At 41.0% G+C, this 17731-nt stretch overlaps 1 protein-coding gene across 2 annotated transcripts in view; it reads right to left on the bottom strand.

The window, feature by feature from the left end:
- MEI4 (meiotic double-stranded break formation protein 4) overlaps positions 1–8081 on the bottom strand; it is a 148537-nt gene extending 140456 nt beyond the window's left edge. For both annotated transcript variants that reach the window (XM_054821875.1, XM_054821876.1), the window contains exon 1: positions 7747–8081. The gene's annotated coding sequence lies outside the window, so the exon portion shown is untranslated. The remainder of the gene's footprint in view (positions 1–7746) is intronic.
- Between the last annotated feature and the right edge of the window lie 9650 nt (positions 8082–17731).

The following is a 17731-nucleotide window of genomic DNA, read 5'->3' as shown; positions in this document are numbered from 1 at the left end:
CTGATTCTGCCAAAGGGCAACATATGTGAGAAGATCAGCTTTCTTGGTAGCCTGTTGGAAAATATTCCTATGCTCTGGCCTGCAGTTTCTTAATGCTCTACCTGAGGGGGACAGGAGGAAGAACCAACAGCCTGTAAGAAAAAGTAAAAGGAAAGAAAAAGATATGCAGAAATGCACCTACCTGAGACTCCTTCCTTTTTTTTCAGTGGGTCTTGTCTCATGGCTTGTGCTGTTTGCCTTGGGTCAGAGAGCTCAGATTGCTGTCTCCAGGATGTCTGTGTCCCCCTCATACCCTTTCTTAACAAGGATATCACAGAGCTGATGCCTTTCCTCCCTCTCCAAGGTCTTCAGGATGTTCCCTGTCTTTCACAACATGGATATGTAACCTTGCCCAGTCTGGCATCACATCCCAAACAATACCACCAAATGTGGACAGACCCTCAGGTCCTCTGAAGGCTTCCTATGGCCATGGCAAAGCTGCCTTAATTGTTTCTTTTCCTTTATCTCCTTTCAATGTTTTCACCCAGAGGCAATTGTGTTGGTGGACTTTCTGAGAAAGACAGGCAGATAGTGGATACCAAGAAACGTTTCCCAAATAAGGCGACCATTTAAGACTGCAGTAAGATGCTCCTATTTTTGCATTTGTATTCTCACAAAGCTGGGGGAGGAATATCTCGGAACAGGCCAGGGATGGAAGCAGTCATAGGAACATAAGAGATGCCCTCCTTGGACAGACCAGTGGTCTGTTTATTCCTATTTTTGTTTCTGACAGTGGCAACAGGAAAGGTTGTCTAAGAAGAGCATGAGATCTCGACCCCTTTCTGTAGTCCATTCCTGTGTATGCTCAGGGGCACCTTCACATACTTCTAATCCAAGTAAAAGACAGGCTTGAGGTCAGTGTTATCTCAAGGGAACGAAATTCAAAATTGCGAGCAAAGCGCCATGGCACAGCTGTGGGCCAGGGGCCTGGTGGAGTTCCCAGTGTCTCTGACCTCAGAGCTGTACCATAAATTCTCACCTGACACCATGACAGTGACATGTCCTGCCCTGCCCCCAGCCTCTTCTCAATAAATGCTTCTTCTAAACAAGCATAACCGATTCTACAGAGGTGGAAAATATGGCGTAAAACAGCTGTTGCCTTGTTTCCAACCACACAGCCCAGGCGGGTGCCCTGAGAGACGTGCACTGTGGGTAGGCATGCACATCCCCCCTGCAGCATTTGGCAGCAGACCTGTCCCAGGGAGCTGGAGAGGACAGCCAGGCACCCACTACTCACCCTTCGGCTGTGTGCAGCAGACATCTGTTTCTGCCTCCACTTGCAGTATTACATGGTGTTTGTAAGCCATGGTTAATCAGCCATCAGTGTGGCAAACATAAATAAGGCTGTATAACAGCATGGCCATGTTCCAGTGGTTTCCCAGTGCAGCTGAGAGAGAGTGAGTGAAGAAGGAAACATTTTTCTCTAGACACAGCCCTGAAAAGTCTGTCAAGTCTTTCATGTAGGTTACCACTCACGGATGTAGCTAACTAGCTACCCTGGCTGAGCTGGAGGGTGCTCAAGGGATACAAATTTGTTTAAGGCTGCAAAGGACCATGTATCTCTACTACAACAAAGAATCTGTTTTTACCTAGCCAGAAATAAGGGTGATGCTACGTGCATCCAGAAACTGCTGACACATCTAAGAGGAATCACTTCCGAGGAGCTAGCTGTAGCCTTCCAGTACTTCAGGTTTGCTTTACGCTGATGAGCATCACTCAAAGCTCTCTCACAACCCACTCTGCTTCCCCATTTCTGGGGAAAGTGAATACCCAGACTGCAATAACCCAGGAGTTTCCTTCTCGTCTCCTGTATGGCAATCACCTCTCTGTTGGTATTGAATACTTTTGGCATACACTGGCCAGGTCTTTTCAGACCAAGGGACTGAAAAGCAGTATCATGCTTCTGACCTCTTGATATGGTCAAAGTGGTGTGAAGGAGCAAGGCTGCAGAAGGTGACTTTGGCTGCTGTTAGTTATAAACACCTTTATGCCATGCCCTTGTAAAGCTGACTCCAGCACATTGACTTGTTTGATTGAAATAGGAGCGTTTCCTTCCCAACCACAGACCCCTGGATTAGTCTAGGATTTATTGTCCATATCCTTCATCTGAAAAAAGGATCAGAATTCCTCTCTCAGACAACTGCCTTTTATCATGTCTGTTTTGCTCTATGCCATAACAAATGCGTGACCCTTAAGGCTTACAATGATAGCTATGTGTACAACTACCTCTGTTAGTTAAGAGACTGACCTGTGTTCTATTAATATTTATAGATTTAAATTTTTAATACACAACAATTCTGCATTATTGAATAGGTGACTTCCTGCATTTTAATGGTTATAGAGTAGGAGTGGGCTCTTTGTAGTTAACATTGCAATAAATTATTCATTATTAAATAAAAAGTTGTTACCTCTAGCCTCCTTAAACAAAATCCCCTTGGACAACATGTTGGTGCAATGGTGAAGAGTGGTCTTAAGAGATATATGATATTATATTTGTGGCAAATTTGCTTAGGGGATTTAGATTTATGGTACATAAGGATTTTCCATAGCTGGAAATATTTAATAAGTTTCTTTTTAAAATTGCTGAATTATTCAAACACCAATTTGGGATTACTTATTCAGTTTTGGAGACAACTGGATTCTTATTTGCAAAATTGATCTTCATGTTTTAAAGGGTGCATATTGACAAAATAAGAGATTCACAATGTTCACTTGAGTCAGCATCTTGGACTGGGACTGGGATGTAGATTCAGGCTTCCATTCATTTATTTTGAAATCAAGACCTTTGCTAAAGGCTTTAATAATAGCTGCATTGTAAAGAACTTGTATTTTGGAGGACAATGTGGGATTTCAAGACCTCTTAGGTGTTACATAAAAATATGAACCATTTGGCATAAGATGAAAGCAGGCCATTTCTTAGGAAAAAAACTGTGCATTTAGGCACTACAGTCACTGACATTTTTCTTCTTCTTGATCAATTGAATATTGTCAAGGTCTGGTTTGTGTGTTTATGTGGTAATAGCACCTTTAGTGGTGGCAGAACACATGAACAGTGAGGAAGAGTTTCTCTGGAATAACAAACCTGGTACTGTTTCATCTTCAGGTGGGTCAGGATCTTCACAGTGTCACTCATATGGGCCGTTATTTCATTAAGAAGTACTTTGCTCTTCAAATAACAGACTGAATCCAATGAATTTTCATTTAGGAAGGAAAGGATACTCAATGTATCACAATGGATACTCCATGGAATCACAATCTAGTCTAGTATCATCTAGTATAATTTTCTCAGATTGGCTTTTAATGTAAAATTTGTACTATATAAGACTTAGTCATGTCAAGGGTTTTGGTCTCAAAAATGTTAATATGACTTGAATTAGGGTTATTTGGATTATTTCAATGGTGCAATACTCCACTTGAAAAAGCTATACAAAACCCGTTTCCAAGATCTGCTTTCTTTAACATCTATTTTTCATTTGTAATTTTTGAGTAGAAGTAAATCCAGTTCATCTTTATTGTTTTTGGACTACAGTTATACCTGTGAGACAAGGATTCAGCTAATGGATTTGCCACCATAATTCTTCATTTGCAGATTATCATGGCTCTATTTACCCACAATGAATGTAAAGAAAGATATAATTCTTGCAATCTGCGCAGAAGAGTTGGTGTTGCTTTGACAGCATCTCACACTAATTGAAGAAAATTGGTGACATGTATGCTTATGAGGTATGTTTCAATATTCAGAATGGCCAAGAATGGTCAATAATTCATAACTGTATATTGTGAATTTGGATCATGGTACCATCACAGAAGGTGCATCACAGAAGATTTCTCCAGTTTTAGAGAAGAAGTGCTAACTGAAGAATTTGGAAATAGTGTAACCCAAGCAGTTTCATTATCTATTCTATGGTGTATCTACATCCCAGTGACAGTCAGATGAATGGACTTGCACACAGTGGCTGAAACAGCTAATAAACATTTCATGGCACTCGATGAAAGGGATTGTATTATTTTAGATTCCTTCCTGATGATATCCTCATGTTGACTTCACAGAAAGCAATGTTTGTCACTTGAGACAATTGAGAAATTAAATGTGTTCCTGAAGCAAAACAATAAATACCACTAGCCCAGGTATGCTATACTTAAAGCAATTATAGTTATTAATAAAATATTTAGGATGCAATGTTTCCTTTTGAGCTCTGATTTCTGAAATCCATCGCATTCTGTGAACCTCAATTTAATTTCATTTTTTATCTTCACTCGCAAATAAATATTTTGTTTTCCCTTTGAGCGTGAGTCAATTTAATAACCTAATCAAAGATCAGAGCTTTCGCTATATACGGGGTATAATAAATGTATGCCATTTTCCTGAAAAAGTGTGCCAAAACAGAGTAATACTTCAAGACAGGCACTGCTGTATTTCATATCTGGACACTGTATAGAATAGCAAGACGCCCACTCTCATTAGACAGTGCTGTAAAACAAATACCAAGCAATAACATTATTTCCTTGCATCTTCAAAAACGCAAGCTGGCAAGCTCTCCTGGGATGTGATTAACAGCTTGTCAGTTGAGGGTACCTACAAATGAAATTATTTCTTTAGCTATTAACCTTTGACGACATCAGTAATTCCCACATCTAGGACACAACAGGGTCTGGTAATGGACATGGATGAGGAACGCGCACTGACTCGCTGCAAGCAGCCACACCGAAACACAGACTTTCGGATGGGTTTAGCTTCCATGTCAACAGCTAAGCAAAAGCCAAGTTTTCAGGAGCAGTCAGTAGCTTGTGGGTCCCGCAGTCATGCTAAAGGGAGATTTTCAGAAATACTCAGGCACCAGCTCCTCTGAAAAATCTGCTTATTGCTTTAGGTGTTAGAAACAGCTGCAGTCTTCTAATGAGCTGCCCCTTACAGACATTTCTCAGCCTCGGGGAACAGCGTCTCAAAGGCACTGCCTTACCCTGCCATTCCTCTGCCATTATTTTCACTTACCCCTTCCCTCACAAGCCTTTGCTACCTATGTTTTACTGCTGTCACAGCTCCTTCCTATTTCAATGGTAAGTGTGGACTATTTTATTTTGTGCCTGCCCAGCAGAGTGGCATTCCCTTCCTGCTTGAATCCCTGGGCAGGGCTCCAGGACAAGGAACGTCTGTTTGCAAATTACGCTAGCACCAGGAGACAATGATATATGACCTTTCACCATATTGGGCAAGGTATTGATCAAAGTCATTGATCCCATTTTTGAGCGATTGTCTCACCCAGGAAGGCAAGTGAAATAAAAAAATCTGACAGTGTCTGCAAAAGCCCGTGTCTGCTCAGATATGTCAAAAGCTTTTTTATTTTTTTGCTGACCTTTTGGTCTGAACAGGGTTAACAGATACCATGTTGTTCACCTGTTTGTTTGGTTTTTTGTTTTTTTTTTTTTTAAAGAGCCTTCTTCTATGCAAATAACTTGTTTGTTGTCTGATTGCTTGTTTTGTTTTTTGGATAGACAAGAGACAATTGGATATCAGGAAACCCTTTACTTGTGTGAGCAGCCCACAATGACAGGGCCACCGCTCCCCCAGGCAGGAAATACTTTGCAGATGAGACAACAAGTACGTTTTTGGAAGGCTAGGTCTACACCTTACAGATATAGTTTTCTGTTTTGGAAGAAGCTTTTCTAGTTTTTAGATGGGTAACCACATATAGGAACCAGCTCTTCTTTCTTTGTGTTATTTTACTGGGACATCATTGGTGGCTTGTTTGCTTATCATTAACAGACAACTAAGACTGGCTCCCAAACAGCAAGAGATAAAAACATATCACCTTCTAAGTCAGCTTTTAATACTTGCAGACTCACAACTCTAACATATGGTGTTACCTGAAAAGAAATGTTCCATAAAAATGTTTTCATTTCTTTTCGAGCCATGCTGCATACGTGTACTGATAGTATTATGGCTGCTTAGGTGAGGTTATGTAATGACAACCTATTTCTGAAGGAGCACGTAGGCATATTTCTGCCAATGACATAGAGATAGCATGAATAATGGATTTAGCATGCATGCACAATAAAGCGGGGTAATGAAGATGCTGGTCTTGGCAGCTGAATTCATGTTAAAATGGAAAAATAACTCTGTATTTTATTTTTATAAATAAATAAGGGCACCTAATGATAGGACAAGGGGTAATGGTTTTAAACTGAAAGAGGGTAGATTTAGATATTGGGAAGAAATTCTTTACTGTGAGGGTGGTGAGGCACTGGAACAGGTTGCCCAGAGAGGTTGTGGAGGCCCCATCCCTGGAAGTGTTCAAGACCAGGTTGGATGGGGCTTTGGGCAACCTGGTCTAGTGGAGGGTGTCCCTGCCCATGGCAGGGGTTTTGGAACTAGATGATCTTTGAGGTCCCTTCCAACCCAAACCCAAACGTTTCTATGATTCTATGATCTGCAAAGCCAAACAGATCTCTGGTATCACCTGGGCAGGGAGATGTGCATCAGAACAGGTTGCTGGGAAGATGCAACAAAGTTTAAATAGATATTTTCAGATAGAGAACACAGCAATTAAGGAGATCACTGAGAAATTTAAGTATTGATTCTGAAAAAAAAGTGAATGTTAAGAAAATGTTTTCATACTGAAGCCAAACAAACCAACACTGATTCTGTGCAAGAGGTTTCCTGTGCAGGAGATGCTCAATTGCCCAATACACTCCATCTCCCAAAGGATAATTGTTTTCTCTCTCATTCCTGGTGCTTAGTGACACTTGCTATACTGCTTATGAGACATGCTGTGCAGCATTTCTCTATTAACAAATCAAAAGATACTACGTTTCACTTTCTATATTTTTCTTTAAAATTTAATTTACACATTTAGGATGGTATAAGAAATCCTTCTTTGTTGGGGTCAGCAACTCCACAGTCAGCCTTCATAAAACACTTCCCTTAGCCTTCCTGGATAACACTGTGCCTCGTTGTTCTCCTTGTTAATACTTCAGACTGCAAACCATCGCTCAGGTTACCTGAGGCAAACCAGTCCCCTCTTTGTGTCCACTCAGCATTTCCCTTTTAGCTTCATCCTTAGGCTCCCTGCTCATGATTATTCTTGATTAGTTGATAACTGACAAATTAAAACATTTTAAGGGCTGAAGCATCTCTCACTGGAGTCCTACTTTCTTTATAATTCTCCACCTTTAGAACAAAACCAAGCAAATCTCCCACTGCAGTCCCATTGTTTGAACATTCAAATGCGTGGAAGTAAGCCACGAACAAGCAGGGTCCATATAGAAATGTTATAATCCATATTCTCTCCCCTCTCCTGCTATTGCCCCCTAATGCTTGACAAAATAGGCACAACAGAAGTGAACAGTGAGTTAATCAAGTTTCTCTGGTTTACTAAATGCAGAGCCGCGTTTTACTTATCACCTAGTTACCAAAGTGTTAAAGAGAAATTTGGGACTCCCGTGTCCCTGAAATCCCTGATTTTTAGTCTTGTTGACAAAATAGAGAAACACAGCACAAGGCATAGTTCAAGCTGAGTGTCCCCAGCCAGGACATCTCCCAGGTGTCTCACCTGGGAGCTCTGGCTCCAGAGCAGAGCCTGGACTCACCCATCCTGCCACTTGCAACACTTAAGCAGCACCAGCACATGCAACCTGGGGACTTCTAAAAAAAACTGAGCACACTGGCAACCCATCCTGCTCGGGAGCGACTGCAAGGCTTCCACTCACCTCTGCTGAAGAAGGGAAGAGATTCCCTGTGTAGGCATCTCCACGGTCAATGAACTCATCCGGTCACCTCTCGCATCACTGTTAGGGAAATATGCTGGCACCAAACACATAGAAATGAAAGCAAAAGCGTTTCCCTGCTGGACCAATCAAGTCTGACAATTGTCTTGTGGTAGATGCCAAAGAGATTCTGAATATTTTGGCAGAAACGCCGGCTTTTTCTAGGTGAGAATCTGCCTACATAGGAGATATGAAAACATTTCCTCACTTGCTCTGTAACCACCCCTTCGCAGCTAAGCAGTTCAGCGTTATCTCCAGTTCTTTACATAGTTCTGAGTTTAAAATACTACCACTGCCTAAAATAAGAGGAATTTCAATTGCAGTGCTCTCTGAAATGAAAGAGGTGGAAGCCGGTTTGACAATAAGCTAATAGCTGAGATGATACTGCCTCGCCAGCATTTTTGGCACCTGGCCTAGGGAGGAAGTAACGAGAGGAAGGGAAGGGACAAAGAGAAAGAAGGAATAAAGGAGGGTGAGAGTGATCCAGTCCCCTTAATATAATGACAGATATTCCCTATAAAGGGAGCTTTATAGTCAGTGGAAGGAGAGATGTGCTTTTCAAATGCTACAGAGGGTATTGTCATCCACCAAATAGAGGCACCTCTTTCTCTTCATGGACAGCATAGGGGACTTAAATATTTTCAGGGAGTGATGCCCACTAAAATGTATTGCCTCTCTTCCTTGGAGAGTGCAAAGAGATAGTGAAAAATATCAGATACTTTCACTCAGGTGGAGTATGGTTCACCAGATGCTTTTCTGACAACGGGCACCCACTGAAACAGACAATACTGTTGAGGGATCACAAAACTTGACTTGGGAGGAGGAAGAAATTGGGTCCCAGATCAGAGTTGCAGGAAAGCACTGAAGGGGACACAGATTTACAACTACTCAGAACAGGCACTTCAGAGCCTGCATTAATAACAGGCTAAATTATTCAAAACCACCGGTCTATGAGAGTGGTTGGCAGGTCAGAAATTGGGGGCAATGGCAGTTACAAATAGGATTGTGAGACCAGAAGTGTGATGCTCAAGATAAAAAAAAAAAAAAGGAAAAAAACAGGAAAAAAAGAAAAAAAGGAACCAACCACCAACAACAACAACAAAAATACAGATCAGAGTCAGGGGGTCCCAGGTTGCAGCCCCGAGCTTCCAGCTGAAGCAACAACATTGCCAGCCACACTGGGAGCAGGTACAGCTGTACAGCTGATACAGCTGCACAGACAGAGAACATGATCAAAAGAATTATCTCTAGCATGATAAAAACAATTAAGCCTGCAGGTCAGAAATGTAATGAAGGATAGTACCTGCTGAGCCAGAAATGACTACCTTGGTTGGCGTTCAGTATAAAGGGTGGGTCAAAAGTCTGCATGCAGGCAAGGTAAAAGTCAGGTAGGAAAGAGGTATTTCTGCATCCACACCTGAACTGAAAGCACCAGTGTGTGCAAATTGATTCACCATCCAGCCAGGTATAAAAAATGCCTAAACAAAGAATTCCTGAGCCATCTGCAAGCACAAGATCAGGCGTACAAAAGAACATTAGCATCAGCAAACCATCTCTTGTGGGTGCAGGCACAAAATGCTGAATTAGGCACTGGAGAGAACTGTCTTGAGAAGCCCCAAAACATCAGCTCAAACTGAAGCAAAAGCTTCAGTTTTCAGACTGAAAGAAGTATTCTGCTGTAGGAGGGATATGCAGGGGTATCAAGCATTCAGAAAGATGCTAAGGCACAAAACTTGTGGGCATTGCTGGGCTGCCTAGGCATTACACGAAGGTAGTTGAAACAAGAACATTACAAAAGGTTGAGGTACGTGGAAGTATATGAAAGCCAGCACACTTCAAATCAGTATTTAGCTCACAGTTATATCAAATCTAGCAGCACGTTATGGAAAATCTAGAATGCCAGGCAGCATTACTGTTCACGGTAAGGAGACTTGCTTTATAACACTGGATGCGTCAAGCTCTCCCCTCGGTGCAAACAGCTCTGTGGAATCAAATGGGAAAGCAGCAAAATATTCCCAGGTAAGACCATATTTGTAAATGCATCAAGCAACAATTGTCTGAAGCCGAGGGAAACATTTTGCCACAGAACCCAAACTGGCCAATATAAAGAACTATTAATAACTGCAAACCATGTCATTTAGAAAGCAAAATAAGAATCACTTACGGATTATACTGTCAAGACTTACATATTCAGGGTCAAGACAGCAAACAGGAATTATTTGCAACTGATCTGCAGGATGATGGGGAAGGGCAGAGCCCCGTAGTAGTTCCGGATTTATTATCCTCTGTTGACATAGACTTCTCGTTTCCAATATGCAAGAATTAGAGATGGAGCAGAAGGCACTGAAGCTCCTTTGGCCAAGCTGTAAAGATTGCCAAGCACCAGCTGTGGTCTGGACATCCAGTTCTTTGAACAAATGGCTGCAGCTAATGCAGCAAGTTGTCCTGGTGTTCAGGGCTTTCTCTGTGACCAAGAGGTGATGTGTCCCTTCTGGAATTGAAACGGCCCAAAAGAAACTGGCCCATGAGAGAAAGGATCCATGTAATCTCTAAGGAAAGAGGTTTCGTTTATCAGCTACTTTAAATATAATGAATTGATAATAGGTATGTGATAACATATAGAGAATATCTTTCAAACCATCAGGTTTCTCCAGTAATGCTCTGGTTTCCCTCTGTGATATCAGACATGCTGCAGCTCCTGTGCAGGTGGTGTAATTGCACTCGATTGATGGAAACACCATGGGTAAATGCTTGACTCTTCTGTAATGGCTATGGCAGTCTCTCTCTGTTCTTCTCCCTCACATTTCTTGGGGATTAAGATCCTGGGAAATGTCTGTTTATTTAGTAGATACTGGTTAAAAAAGAAGTCTATATGCATGTTACATACCATGCACATCAGTGCCATAACAAAACAAACAAACAAAAAAAAATCACTGAACTTTAAAATGTAAACTCGGTGATGGCAAGCTGTCCACAGAAACGTGCCATGCCACTGCAGCCCTTGGTGCCTCTGCGGACTGGAGTAAACTACGCAGTTTGCAGTGACTTCCCCTGCTATCTTTGTCATTACTGTCTCTTCTGGTAATTTCTCTCTGACATTTTTAAAGAAGAATTAATCTCCCTGAGCACCTTCCCTTGTTTTTACAAATGCAGATCTTCAGATTCTGTTTAAGCAAGCTGTCTGTGCACTGTGCAGAAGACAGTTGATAAGTTCTGTATCGTTACCGTAATTTGAATCACTGTAGACTAGTGATTTAATATTTTAATGTAATCCTCTACACACCTACAATCAGAAAATGCACATTTAGAAATAAAAATTGTTTCAAAGTGCCACCAACTGTTGTTTTTGCAAACTGCAATTCAAAGATTGCATTTTTGAAATGCTTCTACTGAACGTTGTAACATTTTCTGGTGTAGCACACAACTGACAAGAACCAGCCTGCATACCCTTTTGCCAAGCTAGACAAGCAGGACATCCCATTACAATATCCCCCTACAGCTAGGTTTCAAAGGCAACATTAACACAGTATACCAGGCATTGCTTTTCTCCTGATTGTAAAATACATTTTTTCAGATTCCTGTGCTTTAATGACAAGCCGATTTCCCAAACTTTCAAGAAACCTCCAAAATTATCTGAGAGAACCAAGAGCTAAAAGTTTGCTTTGCATTTTTTGATATGTCTCCTATTTATGATGTGTGAGCTCCTAAGCATTAAGTAGTGCTGAAAACACCATGCTCCAGTGCTCTGCTTTCACCTCCTCCAAACTTTAATCTTCACTCTTCTCAAACTTCGCTTTCCTCAGTTCCCTCACCCCTTGCATTTTGATTTCTCCTGAATCAAGCTGGACTCCCCACAAGAAGAGACTCTTCTATGATCTGCTGACGGTGAGCAAATAAACAGGATCACAGTTTACCAGAAAGGCACAGCAGCACTGATCTGTTGGTGCCACGACCAGGGTAAATAATCACAGAAGTTTGTCAGTCTGCATTGCGCGTTTGTAATGCCGTGTGAGACGGTCTTCCAGGCAACCGAATGGTTACAACTCCTGGTGAGCTGATCTCCATAAATAGCAACTCTAAATCAATTCTGTTTGCTTGCTGTGATCATATGAAATGCATCAACTGTTAAATAAATCAATGTGACCCCAAAGATTCCTTGGCTTAACGTCTTATTATTTTGTGGCTATAGGCTGATTAGGCATTTAAATAATTTTCTGTGATAGCATCTGCATTATTTGAATATGCCAGATTGTGAACACAAACCTTTAGCTTTCTCCAGTGTTTTATTTGCCAGCAATAACAATAATTAAAATAACAACAGCCTTCCCTTGCTTTTGTTGATACCATTTAGTTTTTTCAAGAGAGGACAAAGTAGGCATTTTACTGGTTTGAAATGAAACATGTTCTGCAAGGTCTGTTATTCAGGTATCGACTGGTGGGAGCATTCATTTTGGAGAACAGTAAGTTACCCTAACGTTCTCACTCCACGTTGATCCAACAGAATGAGACCCCCTTTGAAGTCTGAATTCCTCCACAATTTTTCTTTCAAAACGGCAGCTCTGAACCCCCTGTAGATGCAGCGGGTAATCAGTGCTGATTGATTTCTGAGTGTGTGGATGGAAGAACAGGGAGAGAAACGACGCAGTGACAGGAGACGATGCAAAGTTCAAGAACATCGTAGGCATGTGCCAAGGAGACCTTTCACAAAAGCAATAGAGGGACTGCAAAAAAGCCAGTGAGGAAAAGGAATGGAAGATACATCTGAAAGGTGAAACAAGGAAATTGTAGCTCAGAGGAAACTGTTGGTGTAAGGACAGGAGGAGGGAGGTGTTTTCAGCAAAACAGCACATGGTTAAATGGGGGACGTGAAGGAGAAGAGGGTGAAGATTTGCAGAAGGTCCTAATCACATGGAAAAAAGTCTGCTCAGTTTTCTGTTCTGAGAGACAAGGATCCCAAGGCAGCACATATTGACAAAACACTAGACATCTGAGATGTGTGCCAGTTCCTTTTGCTTAAAAAAAGTTCCAAAAGAAACAAATTAATAGTTCGATTAAGGAGAGCACTGACTTGTAATACCCACAATTTTCCTTATAAGAGGAATTCTGATTTTTAAGATTATCTCAAAGATTTGAAATATTTTCTGTTTCAAATTAATAGAAATAACCAGACCCTCAAAGCTGCCACTGCCTTATTAATAACTGACTTTATCGCTGAACTTCCTGCTATAAGAAAAACAAACCAAAACGAAACACAGTAAGTAATACCTTTATTTCCATTCACTGTTTTACAAGTAACCATGTTATTATTGGCTAGATAAATCTCAAGTGCTGTGCAATATGACTTCCTACTTCTGACTGGTCTTACAGGAATTCTGACTACATAACATCCGTGATTGCTATTGCCACATAAAAATATTATGTTAAATAAAGATAAGGTTGGATTTTGCAACTGGCATTGCAAAAGCAATGGAGAACAGAATGACAATTGGTAAACAAAACTAACTCTTGAGAATTTGCAGGGTAAAATATCTAGTTTCTGTGGCCCACACTAGTGAGGTTGTGCAGTTTTGTTTTCCTTTCCAGTTTAGATCTAGGAAAACCTAATTATGATTCATTAAATGACTGTTCTGGTGTCGACTAATGTGACAACAAATAAAGAGTATATCCTTTTCCTTAATGAGGAGTAAATCTGAATTTTGTAGAGCTGCAGCCGAAGACAATTGCCCGTATTTAGCATCGGTTTATAAAAAACATATCTTTTCAGTTTTCCTTGTTTCCTAATCAATTGCTTCAGCATCCTTTCCCCACAGTGCTTTCAAGATGGATATGTCTCACCATTTCATTAACAGAGTGTTGAACAGCAGCGCTTTTGTAACAAATTAGCATTACTGCAGTGTGCAATATGGGTTTGAATCTCATTTACATTAGGATCCTTCATACCATTTTGACAAAAGAGACATTTTTAATAGGGAAAATCTAGTGTATGCTGCAAATACTTAGTTGCAGAGGCAACTAGGCTAAGGCAGCCTCCCTGTTTTTTGCTGCAGCAGAGACACGCGTAGCACCAAATCCTCTATCCTGCCCTGGCACAGGCTGTAACGCTGTTAACAGCACTCATCAGCACAGACCAGGCTCTCTGCGTGTATCCATGGCTGAATGTTGACCCCCAAATTCCTCTCATCAGAGAGAGATTGTGAGTCTTTTATTTTCACTAATGAGGGACTAGACAGAGTGAACAGGTTTGGGATTTCGCTGAGACTCCCATAGCACAAAAATGCATTTTGCACCATACGGTCACATCGCCTGTCAGAGAGGTGGTTATCAGGGAAAAGCTGAACTCAAATGTGTTAATACAGGCTAATTTCCAAACTTACTGAAGATTCTAATTCTAACTTGTCTGCAACAAATGAAGTAATTTCCCTATTCTTTACTTCATCACTCTGATTGTTACAAACCTACTTCTACTGAAGTGGTCTGGTGTCCTTTAAACCCAATATTAATCTCAAACTACAAACCTCTTCATTTAACATGAAGAGGAGAGAATAAATATCCTTCTGCTTTTCTCTGCAATTCAGCCTCTTATTAAATCTTTAGATTAGTAAGAGCTGTCCTGTCATACAAATACTCTATTACATGAAACAAACGTTAGAACAGAAGCCACCGAGTGTTCCTGCTAAATGAAAATTCTCATGAAGATCATAGAATTGTAGAATCATAGAATGGTTAGGGTTGGAAGGGACCTCAAAGATCATCTAGTTCCAACTCCACTGCCATGGGCAGGGACACCCAAGACCAGGTTGCCCAAAACCCCATCCAACCTGGTCTTAAACACTTCCAGGGATGGGGCATCCACAACTTCTTTGGGCAACCTGTTCCAGTGCCTCACCACCCTCACAGGGAAGAATTTCTTTCTAACATCTAATCTAAATCGACCCTCCTTCAGCTTGAACCCATTACCCCTTGTCCTGTCACTACAGTCCCTGATAAACAGTCCCTCACCAGCTTTCCTGTAGGCCCCTTCAGGTACTGGAAAGCCACAATTAGGTCTCCCCGGAGCCTTCTCTTCTCCAGGCTGAACAACCCCAACTCTCTCAGCCTGTCCTCATAGGAGAGGTGCTCCAGCCCTCCGATCAGCTTCGTGGCCCGCCTCTGGCCTCGCTCCAACAGCTCCATGTCTCTCCTGTACTGGGGCCCCCAGAGCTGGACGCAGCACTCCAGGTGGGGTCTCACAAGAGCGGAGTAGAGGGGATCATAGGATCCACAGGGTTTCCTAGGAATCTTTATCGAGTTGTACTGGATAACTAATAGGAACAACAATAATAGTAATTGAATTGTACCACTTTGCTTGCATACGTGCTAAGGCAAAATTTTGCCTTGATCAATAATCTAAACAGATTTGCTTTAGTCTATCAGTTTTGCTTTCTAACACATTGTATCCCCCCTTTAACTGCATTTGGACTGGTGAAACACTGCTGTTTCCTGTTCTCCGCCAGGCTCTTCCACATTCCTGGCAATCCCTCATATCTCTTTCTTACTTCATTAGTCTGATCCTCATTTTCTCTAATTCCTGTGATTTTACAGCAATTTATTCTGAAAGCCAAACAGCACACTGCCAGAATCAGGTCACCCTTATTTTGTTAACACGTGGTGCCGGCCAGTTGCACGACAAGGCAGGATCCAAATCTTGCTGGGATTTTAACCCAAATAGTGATTCTCCCCACTCCCACCCATCTACAATACTTAAGTGGCAACCCTGTATCAAGGTCAAAAAAAAATCTTCACTGCCTTGATAGCTAAAGCTACCTTTCCAAAATTCGGTCATTACTATTTATTAATCCCTCATGGCTATGTCCAGAAGTCCTATTGCATTAATGCAAAGACACATAGAACTGCTGGCTGGAGAAGGATCTTCTGGAAGTCATCCAGCCTGACCTCCCCCAGGGAGCAGCCCTGTGCCAGCACTGGATCAGGTCAGCCTGAGGCTTTGCCTCGCCAATGCAGCAGAGGTAGAGGCAGCTCCTCTTTCAAATTGCCCCTACCTTGCTTCTGCTGATTAGTTTATTAAATGGTAGAGTACATCTGCAATTTACTAGTGAACAGCTATGTTACATATGTAGATTTTTAAATAAAATGTGCAGCTCTGATTTTACACTAATTCTATTTTGTGTTTCTCCTAGAAGTAAGACAGCTTGAGAGCTTCACTATTCTCACAGTAAACAAGTTTTCCAAATGTGTTCTAAGAAACTTGCTGACTGCAATTTCCTATTACTTCTTATACTAGCCACCATAATCATGAACGATAGATTCTTCCCTTCCTTTTTTTGTGATTGTGTTTCACATATATTTATATATATCACACATACAAATATATACATGTATACATATTATACCATATATATGTATCAATATATATAAAAATCTGTACATAATTATGTATGTGTATATCATATATATCTGACATCTATCCATATACATCATTCAGTCTTACACCAACTTCAAGTAATGTAAGGTGAACAAATTAGGAGAATGGTGTAGGAAGAACCAATGAGACCATAAAATCAAATATCACAAAAAAAGGAGGAATAAGGATGTAAAGAGTTGAAGATGGCAAGTCTGTTTTACCTGTGGAAAGAGGTTAAGAAGGAAGCTTGATTGCAAGCTATTTGATTGCTGGCTACAGAGAACTATCTTGGCCGCAGTCATCTGATGCCAGGTACTCTTTAATTGAACAGACAAAAACATGCAAGGACCAACTGCTGAACACTGAAGTCATCCAAGTTCATGTTAAAAAGAAGATGGAAATTTTTATCAGAGGAAGCAATTTACCAGTGGAGTAGCTTAAAAAGGGATGTGGGAGGATGAGTTGGGATGGGTCAGCACGTCTCTCTTATGTCACTGAGGATCGATCTGTCTGCTTTTCTTCCAGCTGCCTCAGCTGGGCTGATAAAATATATTGCCTGTCTCCCTCCTCCATGGCCTGATTCTGACTCTAGCGACAAACTCTTGAGTCGGAGTAGGGCTGGTGAAATTGTGTAGCCTGTGGTTATGGTAGAAACTCCCAATACTCCTTGGGTCTTTAAAAATCTATTACTTTACTATGGGTTGCAAGAAGCCTCAAACACGTAGATGTATTTCCCCAACTTTTAGATTGTTTCTGTATATAGACAGCTCCTATTTCTTAGAACAGGTTGTAAACACACTCAGTCTGCCTCTCTGTTATATCATCCCCCTACATTAGCAATACATTGCTTTTCCCAGGACTCTTTGCCACTATGATTGTTCACTTCTCAACAAATTACATTTAATGCTTACTTTAATAATATTGCCTGCATCAGTCTCTGAATATTTTATAATCAAGAGAAGGATTCCCTCCTTGAAGAATCATGTTTACTTATGTGTTTGATTACTGCTATATAGTTATGGAAACATTTAACTATAGTGACCTTCGTATTATCAGAGTGAAGGAACTTACATCCCTAGCAGTGCCTCTATGCTTTCATCTCTGATTGTGGATAAATAGGGGAGGATGGTATCATAGGACTACCTAACAATTTTCTTTCTGCCGTGTATGAATTATGGTTATGGATAAATGTTAGATGTGTTGGTCAAGGACTTCATCTTTATCCAAACCTCTTCAAGCATAATTTCCACCAGCCTAATTATGTATGACCTCCAGTAGTAGTTCTTATTTTTTTCACATTACTTACATCAGTTCCTAACAATCCCAACCCACGTCGTGCCAAGTTCAGTTTGACTCCAGACTAAACAAAATAGTCTGTCAAGATATTGCCATTATCTCAAACTTTCTTCTGCTTGCAATAGGTGGATGCTCAAATTCTTTAACTGGTATCAAATATTCAGAAAATGCCATCCAGTATGTAAGTAGTGCAGGTGCAATTTAACTGCAAATCTACCTAGTTATATTACT

The sequence above is a fragment of the Grus americana genome, chromosome 3 (genome assembly GCF_028858705.1).
Source record: "Grus americana isolate bGruAme1 chromosome 3, bGruAme1.mat, whole genome shotgun sequence".
Lineage (NCBI taxonomy): Eukaryota > Metazoa > Chordata > Aves > Gruiformes > Gruidae > Grus > Grus americana.
The sequence above is the reverse complement of the archived record's forward strand: the minus strand, read 5'-3'. Positions and strand labels throughout refer to the sequence as shown.